Source organism: Mustela erminea, chromosome 1 (genome assembly GCF_009829155.1).
Source record: "Mustela erminea isolate mMusErm1 chromosome 1, mMusErm1.Pri, whole genome shotgun sequence".
Lineage (NCBI taxonomy): Eukaryota > Metazoa > Chordata > Mammalia > Carnivora > Mustelidae > Mustela > Mustela erminea.
Window position 1 is genome coordinate 149,003,920 of NC_045614.1, and position 11,694 is coordinate 149,015,613.

At 34.0% G+C, this 11,694-nt stretch overlaps 1 pseudogene; it reads left to right on the forward strand.

Moving 5' to 3' along the window:
• Nucleotides 1-784: 784 nt before the first annotated feature.
• LOC116581140 lies at nucleotides 785-937 on the forward strand (annotated as a pseudogene).
• Nucleotides 938-11,694: the final 10,757 nt, after the last annotated feature.

Consider the following 11,694-nt stretch of genomic DNA (forward strand, 5'->3'; position numbering starts at 1 on the left):
CATCAAGAAAATGGTCCTTCTAAATTACTATATTTCTAACTTTTACTAGATAAGCTAATTCAGTAGTGTCTAATACAGTTTGGTGTGTCAGCCGACACAAACATGCATAAGAGGGATGACATCCAAATAATAGTGATTGATGGAGTTTCTCTCCTTTGGTATAGTGCCATTAGCAAGTGTAATTTTTTTTTTTTTTTGGACATTCTCTTCAGCACTGTATAGACAAAACTTTAATAGACTATTTGAATGAAAACAGAGATACAAAATAATAAAGTGCAGTTAAAATGGAGATCAAGATTCCCTAATATCAATAAGTAAACTGAAATGGTAGCTAAAAGATAAACTGTAAAAACAAGGTATACAGTTCTGAAATTTGGCATCCACAATAGAGGTTTATTATAGCAAGTAGGGGTACAAACTGAATTGACAGATATTTATATTTAAAAAAGAAAGAAAAGGATGCTACCTGAAAGCTTAAAAAAAAACCTCAGGAATCAGATGGGCACATAAATAAATACAGATGCAAGTTGTGTTAACAAAAAGGTAGGTAATACCCTCCTCAAATTATATGTGGTCGCCAGGCCACAACTAGACACTATTTCCCTTTTGACTGGCTTTTTATTGTTGAGTAACTAGAGCATATACAAAGGAGATCAACCAGGAACATGAAGCATTCTGAAATCACATTTGACTAATCTCTACTTGTCACCTGATATTATAGACCTACATATGGGACTATCAGTCAAGGAATATAACTAGGTTAAATATTTGAAAAATAATTTGGAGCTTTGCGCAGTTGCAGTATCATAGCCAATGAGGTTTATCCGAGGCGCAATTATTGCTAATTGAAAAATAATTTGGAAAAAGACTATACATATTCTTCATCTATAGAACAGACAATTAGAAATGGAAGAAATTACAAAACAGATTTTTTTCTAGCTTAGAGGCAAAATAAATTTAAAAAAAAGGAAATACACAGGGATAAAATAATTTGGGGTGGTAGAAATTTTTTTATTTTCCCTGAAATGTTCTTTAACTTCATTGTAATAATAAAATATGAGAATGACTGAGTTTAGGTGTATCTATCATGAAAAATTAATCAACAAAACAAATGGGATAGTAGTTGGTTAGCATTAACACACATATTAATACTCCATATAGATTAATATTACCTTATATTAAAGAATGGAATCAATAAAAAGGAAATTCTAATGATAAGTATGACCTTCATAAGGGAAATACTGGCAAGAAAATATTGAAATTCCTACACTTAGAGTGTCCAAGCAGAGGCTAAAGAATAAGCTTTTGAAGGGATTTCTATTTGAAGGAAATACCTCAAAAAAAAAAACCGTTAGTATTAGAATTTTGATTATTTTTTGCTGTCATTCCTTTTTATGAATCCTTGTACTTGTCACTGAACTGTGTCACAATGCTTGACTTCCCCAGTTACACATACAAACACCTTCAATGATTTGGGTAACAAATCAAATGTTGTTTGGCATATATGTTATTGTTTCCTTACAGGAGACCGCCACACATAAAACACAAAGGATTACTTTTTGGACATAAGTATGCTATAAGAAAATATTTCAAATTGTTTGCATTGTCCAAATACATAAACCAAGGGAGGAGGGCACCGCACACACACACACACACACACACACATAGGAAATAAGATAAAATAACTCCAAAAAGCCTAACTATAGTTCACTAAAGCAAAAATATCTGAAGCTTATAGTGAGTTGAATTTAGAAAGGAAAGGATATGTTACTATTGCTAACATCAGTGCTATTTTTTTTTAATTTTAATACATTTCAAATGATAGGAGATACAGAAGGACCTACTTAAAGATAATGCTTCTTTTATTGTTTGACACTGAAGGTTAAATGCAAGCTTTCCCCCCTTGTTTTATACTTACAAAACCTCCAAATCATCTGTGGAGAAGTAAAAATGAAATTGTAAATAGGTTATCCTCATTTGACTTGCAAAGGATGTCCTTTTATCTTCAAACATGCTGGTATTCCATGACACTCACCCACTGCCTGCTTATCAACTTATAAAGAGCTCCTTGGGGCAATGCCAGACTCAACAATTAAAGTTAGATTTTAGAAACTTCTCTGCAAAATATTCTGCTGCTATCAGACTTTGTAATTTTGTTTCAAACTGTCCCCAGGAAACAATAATGCAGAGAAATAACACATTATTTAGAAAGTAAACATTGTATAAAATATTGCATGTTTTGAAGTTAAAAATTATGTACAATGAAGAGTAGATGAATTAAGTAGATAACACACTTCAGGCTTTCAATGTTCTTTCATACCATTGACTACAAAGACCAATACCAAACACAGTGATTTCACATCTAATTATTTGTTAAAGTCATCGTAGGGAGAGATATTAAAACTGTGTTTCACTGATTTTTTCTTTCACTATGATGTGATAAAACACTAGGAGAATGTATATCCTGAGGGTTGGCCTAAGTAAGTATTACATTTTTTTCTTTTAGGGATACACTTTCATTAAAAAATGGTAAATGCATCTTTCTGTAATTTGTAAGAACAAATTATTTATTATATGGATATCAATCTGTAATCTGTACCTAAATATGTGTCTCCATCTGTATGGGAAGAAAAGTTTAGATGCAGGGAATATTGAGTAAGTTAGAATGTTCTAGAAAAGTAGAATCTGAACTAGGGATGAAAGAATTCATAAGCATTGGAATCACACACAGTAGGTTGGTAGAAAATGGTCCAATCATGTATGCCTCAAGAACAGAGCTGCTACCATTCCATCTCTCTACTCCTATAAATAAAGCATCTCAGTGATCTGCATATAATGAACCTATAATAAAACTTGATGAAGGAAATAATTAACTGGGTGTCATATCCCCCCTGAACAAAATATAATTGACTTGGTGATAGACACTAGGAAAGAATATGGAGGTGGCAAAAGAGAAGTAGCTAAGGTTGCTATTGTCCATTAGTAAGAAACACACTGTATCAATAAAAAAATTGTCACATTACAACTCTTCCTGGCTTACAAAGAGGCAAGCACTCTCTTAGTATGTGGTCTTAGAATTATTCCTGGAGAAGATGTTAGATTTTGTGTTTGTTGATTGTAAAGAGTCTTCTGGAAAATTCTAACTGGTACTAATGATATGGTGAATTTCAGTGTTCAAGTGCTAGCTTAATATTATTAAAGATTTGAGACAGAGAAGGTTTAAAGCCTTATTAAGCAAAGGCCTAGTTGCCCTTTCAAGTGAGGATAATACTGCAGGCAGAATCATCTTAGACTGAAAATACTCTGTACATTTTGCAGTTTCTTTTGTAGTATATATCACAGATGTAGGTATATTTTGAAAATAGAATATACTTTGTATCATTATACAAGTTCAGAACTACATTTTTTCTATACATAATGAAATATAAGACAATTTTCCCTTCTGTTATATTTGTGTTGTTGTATGCATATTTCATTCATATTCCTAAGTGCACAAGAACACACAGAGAAATATGCAAAGTTTAACATAATTAATGCTTATTTAGTCCATACCAACTTATGGAAATCACTTCGTAATATTTAAATCATGAAATCTATTGCTCTTTATTGAAACATATGATAATGAATATGGTTTGACCAAAATGTCAGTATTGGGCTTCTTTTCTCAGTATTTATTAAAAAAAAAGTTCCCAAACTCTATTTGATTTTTCTTTTAGTAGGTAAATTTTCTGCTTGTATATCAATTCAATAAGAAATACTGGCATTTTGATTAGTTCTTTTTAAAATGTACTCACATCAGTGTTAATACAAAAACAAATTCATCTTTAGATGCAGACATAGAGCTTATTTGAGAATTAAATGATATCAATTCTTTGGATGGAATTGTATATGACACTTAATGGCTAGATTTAGGAAAGTTTATTATGAATTCCTATCTAGAGGGAAAATTCACTACTTTTCCTTTACTTCTCACTCACAATATTTTTGATATCAAATATGTGGATTTTCCCCCCACATGAGGCAATTCTCTGTGATACAAGCTGGTGTTCTACAAATCATTTCTGACACCAGTGAGAGTCAGTGCAGACCCCACAGATGAGGGGCTCTCAAGACTGCCTTCCTAACCTACTTCAGATATCAGTTCCAAGTCCACATTCCCATGACCCCTTCCCTAGATGCCATCATTAAATAGAATAGTACACAGAACTCAGGGAAATATTTACTTATGTTTTCAGGTTTATTATATCATAAAGGATATAAAAGAACAGTGAGATTAAGAGCTAGATACATAAGGAAAAGTCTGGAAAGGACCCAAGAGCAGGGACTTAGATTGCTGAGGAGTTGGGGTGCCACCCTCCTCTCCTGCAGGTGTGTTCACCAACCTGGAAACACCAAACCCCATACTTTTTGGATTTTTATGGAAACCTCACCATGTAGACGTAATTAATCATTAAACTCAATCTCCAGCCTCCCTCCCTTTTCAGAGAATGGTGGCAGGGCTGCAAGTTCCAAGCCTTTAATAATGACTTAGACTTCCTGGTGACAAGCACCCATCTTGAAACTATCCAGGAACCCATTAAGAATCACCTCATTAAAACAAAAAGAAACTACTCTTACCCAGGAAATTCCAAGATATTTAGGAGCTTTGTGTGCAGACCCAGGGGCAGAAACACACACATGTGTGTGTATGTTCGTGTGTGTGTGTGTGTGTGTGTGTGCACAATTTCACAATTCCACCACCTTTTAAAAAAGCTTATCTGAATGACAGCCCCTACTTAATACCAACATATCTATAAGGATATAATTACTATTAAGCTATGGTGGCTAGGATATGGAATAAATTTTGACCTGAGTTTCCACTACCAACAAAAACAGAGGCATACTCATCCTTGCTATAATGAAACAGAACAAAGAATGTAAGAACATAATATGCCAGTCATCCACTCTCAGTCTTCTGGTCAGAGTTTCTCAATCTCTATCTACAGAAAAACCTAGAAGTCTTCAGAAAATATTGTACTCACCATACTCAGGCTCCCTAAGTTAATTTTCAAAAAATGTATTTTAACTTTATAGCATTAAGAAAAGTAGAAACAGAGGAGAGGAAACTGGTAGTGAGATACTGCAACCTAAAAGGTTTAGTTTTTATGAAACATGAACTATTATTTAAGGATTAAATAATGATTATGTCTGCACAGGTACACATTTGTATGTATACTCACACATGGGTACCAGTGGGAAAATGCACTATTGAATCAGCAAAAAAAGGTAGCACCTTAAAAATAAAAGAAGATTCAGGAGAAGAAACTATTCTATGACAAGAAATAGAAAAATTAAAAAAAAATAATTTGTATCTTTTTTTGTCTATTGCCACATAGCAAACTAGCCCAAAACTTAGTGGCTTAAAATAAGTATTATCATTTATGATTTTTTAGGTTGACTTGGATCAGCTGTATATATTTTTTATTTCCCATGGTCTTGTCTGAGACTGTCTTCAGCTGGAGGCTTGATTGGGGTAAAACATTCAAGGTAGCAAAATGACATGGTTAGCAGTTGCTGTAGGCTAGGGGCTTACCTGGGGCTGGACGACATGCCTTTCCTCCTTTCATATGATCTCTTCTTCACCTTGTTTTTTTTCATTGCATGATTGTTCTAAATGGAAATATTCTAAGTTGTGAAGGTAGAAGATGCAAATCTCTTGAAATTCCGCCTCAGAAATTACATAGTATCTCTTCTGCTGTATCCTATTAGTAAAAACTTGTCACAAGGCCAATCAGATCCAAGGAGAAATGAAATAGTTTGAATTTCTCAACAGAAGAAATAGCAAAGAATTTATGCCCTTTCTTATCTATCATTTCTATCTCTGAGATAGAAAAAGACATTCTCTATAAAATTCATGTAGATTTAGATCAAATAATAATAAAAGAAAACAAAAATAAGAGAGTTCTGATCTAAGATGGCAACCTAAGAAGACCCTGAAATCACCCCCTCCACAAAGCATTACCAAATTATACCTATTAATACATCAATTCCTCCTGAAGAAACCCTGAGGACTGACTGAACACCTACTGAACAACCAAAGACAGAATGGCAAAAGAACATCAAGAGAGATGAAGACATTGGGGCAGGGGGGGACTTTCACCCCCAACACTGTGAATGGCAGCTGTAGGCAGATAGTACTGAGGAACTGGGAACAAAGTCCATTTGTCCTTGGGCACAGAAAAAGAAAAAAAAAAACCCATGGTTTTAAATAAAAATAGCTAAAATAGCTAAAAATAGCTATGGTTTAAAAAATAAAAATACAGGTAGCACAGAACAGAGACCATACTAGAACTCTGTCAAGGGGCCAAGAAGCTGCTGGAACACTCTCCAGCTTAGAGGGACTGGAGAAAGACATGGTTTATGTTCCCATTGCATTTCAAAATCCTAGAACAGAGCAAGGTCTAGACACTAAAACAGGCAGGTCTGGTTGTCACTGGGAGCTTGCAACATCAGTAAGCCTACAATTCACGAGCCCAGAACAGCCCTCATCAGGCTGGGAAACAGGAAAAAAGCTGGGGCGTAGAAGAATCAAGAAGTAGTGGCAATGCTCTTTCCCACTATTTCTTTAAGCCCAGACTGGAAAAGAATCTGGATGCCAGAACAGGCTGGTCTCAACATCATAACTGGCAGGTCTGGTCCTCACCAGGGAGCTTGTACTCAGAATCCCCAAGCCCACATCAGCCTTTTAGTCACACTAGGACACAGAAAAATAAAACAACAAAGGACAAAGGAGCTGTGGGCACACTCTCTCTACCTTTACCTTAAAAATCCAGATCAGAGCAGGGTCCAGATCACAGTTAGGTTACAACCTCAGTGAGGGTTGGCAAGCCCACTTCAGACTGTGCACCTTTTTTTTTTTTTTCCCATTAAATTATTTCTATTTTTTTTAAATTTGAATATTTCCCCTTTCTGATTTTTTCCTACTCATTTTCCTTTTCTTTTCATTTTTTCTTTTAGTTCTTTTCTTTAGTTCTCTCACATGTAAGAAACTGTGGTTTAAAGAGCAACTAGCATATACAGTCATAGTTCCAGGACCCAGCAAAAGTCACTAAGCATACACAGCCTCCATAGAGTACACAATGAACAAGACTCCTTTTTCAAACTTAGAAGTAGCCATTTTGTCTAATCCAAAGGCAGCAAAATGGGGAGACAGAGGAATATGATCCACAAGAAAGAACAAGAAAAATCCTCAGGAAAAGAACTAAGTGAAACAGATGAGACTTTAAAAAAAGAGATTGAATATATTATAAGACCCAATCAGAGCTGGAGAATACAATAACTAAAATCAAGTACACACACACTAGAGGGAATCAACAGTGTATTAGAGGATGTAGAAGACTGTGTCAGCACTCAGGAAGGGTAATGGGAAGCCCTCAAGCTGCACAGCAAAAAGAGAATTTTTTTTTAAGTGAGGATAGATTAGGAGGTATCTTGAGCAACATCAATTGAACAAACATTCACAGTATAGGGTCCCAAAAGGAGAAGAAGAGAAAGATATAGAAAATTTATTTGAAGAAATAACTGACAACTTCCCTAATATAAGGAAGGAAATAGACATCCAAGTCCAAGAATAAGAATTCCAAACAAGATGAACCCTGGGAGGGCCACATTATGGCACATAATAAATAAATACCAAAGGTTAGAGATAAAGAGAGAATCTTAAAAGCAGCAAGACAGAAACAGAAAGTTACCTACAAGTTACCTTGTAGGGTAAACTTATAAGGCTATCAGCTAATTTTTCAGCAGAGACTTTGCAAGTCAGAAGGGAGTGGCATGATATATTCAAAGTGTTGAAAGGAAAACAAACAAACAAACAAACAAACCCTACAACCAGGAGTACTTTATCCAGCAAGGTTATCATTCAGGTTTGAAGATAAGATAAAGAGTTTCCCAAACAAAAGTAAATGAGTTTATCACCACTAAACCTGCCTTATAAGAAAAGCTAAAGTACCTTCTTTCAGTGGAAAATAAATGTCCATAATTAGACATAGTCCATATTATGAATAAGAAGATGTAAAATATGACAACTTGTACACAAAGCATGAAAAAGATAGTGAAAAGAGAAGATGAAAAATAAAACAAGCTTTCTTCTTTTTCTTATTTTTTCCCCCTAGAATGTGTTTGAACTGAAATGACTACCAAAGAAATGTAGACTGCTGTTTATATAGGATGTTATAAATGAACCTCATGGTAACCACAAATCCAAAACCTGTGTTATATACACAAAAAGTAAAGAGAAGGAATGCCAAAGCTAACACTAGAGAAGCCTATCAACCAAAAAGAAATTTTAGCAAGAGAGGAAAGGAGCAAAGAAATACTGCAAAGCCAACAAGAAAACACATATTAAAAATGGCATCAAGTACATACCTACCAATAATTACTTTGAATATACATGGACTAAATACTCCAATGAAAAGACACAGGTGGAATGGATTATAAAACAAGATCCACCTATATGCTGCCTATAAGAGACTCAACTCAAACTAAAGATACATATGGCGTGAAAGTGAAAGGATGGAAAAATATTTCCATGCAAATGGAATTAGGAAAAAAAAAAAAAAAGCTGGGGTAGCAATACTTCTACAGACAAAATAGAGTCTAAAACTGAGACTGTAATAAGAGAAAAAGAAGGACATTACAAAATGATAAAGGTATCAATCCAAAAAAAGATACCACCATTATAAATATCTATGCACCCTACACTAGAATACCTAAATACATAAAGCAAATATTAATGGGCATGAAGAATAATAAATGGTAAAACAATAATAGTAAAAGACTTTAACACCCCATGTACATCAATGAATAGATCATCCAGACAGAAAATCAATGAGGAAACAACGTGTTTGATGGCACATTGGATTGGATGGACATAACAAATATATAAAGAATAATCCACTCAAAATATAAAACCAGAATACACATTACTTTCTAGTGAACATGGGACATGCTCCTGAATACATCACATATTAGACAATAAAACAAGAAGACTCAATAAACTTAAAGAAGATTGAAATCATGCCATGCATTATTTTCTGATCACAACAATATGAAAGTAGAAATAAATCACAAAAAGAAGGAAAAAAATACGAACACGATTAAACAATGTGAACAATCCATGAATCAACAAAGCAATCCAGAAATAAACTTAAAAAATACATGCAAATAAATGAAAATGAAAAAATGGTACAAAATATTTGAGACATAGCAAAAGCAATTCTAAGAGGGAAGTGTGTAGGGATACAGACCTACCTCAAGAAAAAAGAATAGTTCAAATAAGCTATTTAAACTTACACCTAAAGAAAGTAGAAAAAGAACAAGCCCAAGATGAGTAAAAGAAAGGAAATCATAAAAGGTGTAGTAGTATTAATGTTATAAAGACTAAAAAAAAAAAAAAAGAGGAAATCAATAAAACCAGAAAAAGAGGAAATTAATAAAACCAGAAACAAACAAAATTCACAAACACTTAGCCAGACTTATCAATAAAGAAAAGAGAAAGGACCTGGATAAATAAAATGAGGAATGAGAGAGGAAAAAACAACTGACATCACAGAAATATAAAGGATTATAAAAATATTATGAAAAACTATACTCCAACAAACTGGACAACCTAGAGGAAATGGTTAAATTCCTAGAAACATACAATTTTCCAACACTGAACCAAGAAGAAATAGAAAGTCTAAACAGAAAAATTACAAGTAACAAAATTGAATTGGTAATCAAAAAAACTACTACAACATAAAAGTGCAGGACCAGAGGTATTCAAAAGCAAATTCTACCAGACATTTAAAGAATAGTTAGTACCTATTCTACTCAAACTATTCAAAAAATTAGAAGAGGATGGGAAGCTTCTTCTTCTTCTTCTTCTTCTTTTTTTTTTTTTTTTAAAGATTTTATTTATTTATTTGACAGAGATCACAAGTAGGCAGAGAGGCAGGCAGAGAGAGGAAGGAAAGCAGGCTCCCTGCTGAGCAGAAAGCCCAATGTGGTGCTCAATCCCAGGACCCTGGGATCAGGACCTGAGCTGAAGGCAGAGACTTAAACCACTGAGCCACCCAGGTGCCCAGAGGATGGAAAGCTTCTAAATATACTCCATGACGCCAGGATTATCCTAATGTTAAAAGTAAAGACACCAAAGCGCGTGCATGCGCACGCAAACACACGCACACACACACACACACATGTCCTCCCAAAAGTATAGAATACCCATGATGAACACACATGCAAAAATTCTCAACAAAATGTTAGCAAACAGTATACAACAATAAATTAAAAAGTCAGCACCATCAGGTGGAATTTATTCCAGGAATATAAGATGATTCAGTATTCACAAATCTATGTCATATACCATATGTCTATGTCATATACCATATCAACAAAATGAAACATAAAAACCATATAATCATCTCAATAGATATAGAAAAAGCATTTAACAAAATACAACATCCATTCATGATAAAAAATCTCAACAAAGGGAATATACCTCAACATAATAAAAGCCATATATGAAAACCCACAGCTAGCTTCGTACTCAGTGGTGAAAAACAGAGCTTTCCCTCTAAGGTCAGGAACAAGACAAGGATATCCACTCTTGCCACTTTTATTCAACATAGTCCTGGAAGTTCTAGCAATAGCAATCATAAGAAAAAGAAATGAGGCATCTATATTGGTAAAGAAGAATTTAAACTGTTGCAGATGACATGATACTATATACAGAAAATCCTAATGACCACACCAAAAATATCTACCAAAAATAACAAATTCAGTAAAGTGGCTGGATACAAAATTAATACCTAGAAATCAGTAGGATTTCTATACACTAATACTGAAGTAGCAGAAGGAAATTCTAAAAACACCATTTATGATTGCACCATAAAGAATAAAATATGTAGGAATAAATTTAACCAGAGAGGCATAAGACCTGTACTTTGAAAATTATAAAACACCAATGAAAGGAACTGCAGATGACACAAACAAATGGAAAGATATTCTATGCTCATGAATTGGGAAACAAATATTAAGTGTCCATACTACCCAAAGCAATCTACAGATGCAATGCATTCCTTATTGACATAGCAGCAGCATTTTTCCCCAAAAAAGAACAAATAATACTGAAATTTGTAGGGAACCACACAAGACTCTGAATAGCCAAAGCATCTTGAGAAAGATGAGCAAAGCTAGAGGTATCGCAATACAAGACTTCAAGATATATTACAAGGCTGTAGAAATCAAAATAGTATGGTACTGACATAAAAACAGATACCTAGGTCAATGGAACAGAATAGAGACTCCAGAAATAAGCCCACAGTTACATGGCCAATTAATCTATAACAAATGAGGCAAGAATATACAAGGAGAAGATAGTCTTTTCAAAAGGTATTGGGAAAATTGGACAAGTGTATGTCAAAGAATGATACTGGAGCAGTTTCTAACACCATATACAAAAATAAACTCAAAATGGATTAAAGACCTAAAATGTGACACCTGAAACCATAAAAATCCTAGAAGAGATCACAAGCAATAATTTCTCTGACATTGGTCATAGCAACATTCTTCTAAATGTTTCCTCTGTCAAGTGAAATCAAAGCAAAGATAAAGTAATGACATTACATCAAAATAAAAAGCTTCTGCAAAAAAAGGAAATGATTAACAAGG